Genomic DNA, 1,374 nt, shown 5'->3' on the forward strand with positions numbered 1-1,374 from the left:
TTTCTGCTATTTTTTTTTGTTTATTGCATGATCCTTTATTAGTAGATTCTTAGGTTCTAGCTTAATTTTTCTGTTAAGTGATTTAATTCTGAAAGATGTCTCATGTATTGCCCACTAAGCTTGAAATAAAAAAAGAAAGAAGAACAGATGTAGTGCATGAGAATTTGAATTTAATTTTTGGAGAGTCTCATTTACTTAGATGTGGTGGTATTTTCTGTGATTCTGAATAAATGCTTGAACAGTGCATATTTTTTATAGTAAAGTTTATGAATGTTAAAATTGTTGGCTCTTGAAAGAATGATGAAAAAGAGAAATGTTATTGATAATCTGAAAAATCATAAAATTGATTCTTGAAGCAAGAAAAAGTAGTGAAAAACACAAAGCTTGCGGAAAAAAATAATAATAATAAAATAAAGAAAAAAAAGAAAAAGCAAGCAGAAAAAGCCAATAACCCTTTTAACTAAAAGGCAAGGGTAAAAAGGATCCAAGGCTTTGAGCATTAATGGATAGGAGGGCCCAAAGGAATAAAATCCTGGCCTAAACGGCTAAATCAAGCTGTCCCTAACCATGTGCTTGTGGTGTGAAGGTGTCAAGTGAAAAGCTTGAGACTGAGCGGTTAAAGCCGTGATCCAAAGCAAAAAGAGTGTGCTTAAGAACTCTGGGCACCTCTAACTGGGGACTCCAGCAAAGCTGAGTCACAATCTGAAAAAGTTCACCCAGTTATGTGTCTGTGGCATTTATGTATCCGGTGGTAATACTGGAAAACAAAATGCTTAAGGTCACAGCCAAGACTCATAAAGTAGCTGTGTTCAAGAATCAACATACTGAACAAGGAGAATCAATAGCACTATCTGAATTCTGAGTTCCTATGGATGCCAATCATTCTGAACTTCAAAGGATAAAGTGAGATGCCAAAACTGTTCAGGATTGCAGTTGTAAACCCCACTATAAGAAGAGACATGAGCTTAATCGAACTCTATTCTCATGCAAATTCACATCCTAAGCTTATATTAGTGTTGGTTGCTTGAGGACAAGCAACAGTTTAAGTTTGGTGTTGTGATACGTGAGCATCTTGTCTATCTTTTCCTAGTGAATTTGCATCTAATTTGTTGAGTTTAATTAAGAATTAATTATATTTTAGCCACTATGGATGCTATTTTGAGTTTTGTGCAATTTTATTTAATTTAGGTAGCATTCGAATGGATTTGATGAAGTTTCTGCAGAGAAAGAGAAGAAGCCAAGGAGATGACCAGCGAATACCGACGCGGACGCATGGCTCACGCGACCGCGCGGAATGGAGGAAATCGCAATGACGCGATCGCGTGCCTGACGCGATCGCGTGGACTGGAATCTGTACAAATGACGCGAATGCGT

The sequence above is a fragment of the Arachis ipaensis genome, chromosome B6 (assembly GCF_059453495.1).
Source record: "Arachis ipaensis isolate K30076 ecotype BB chromosome B6, ASM5945349v1, whole genome shotgun sequence".
Lineage (NCBI taxonomy): Eukaryota > Viridiplantae > Streptophyta > Magnoliopsida > Fabales > Fabaceae > Arachis > Arachis ipaensis.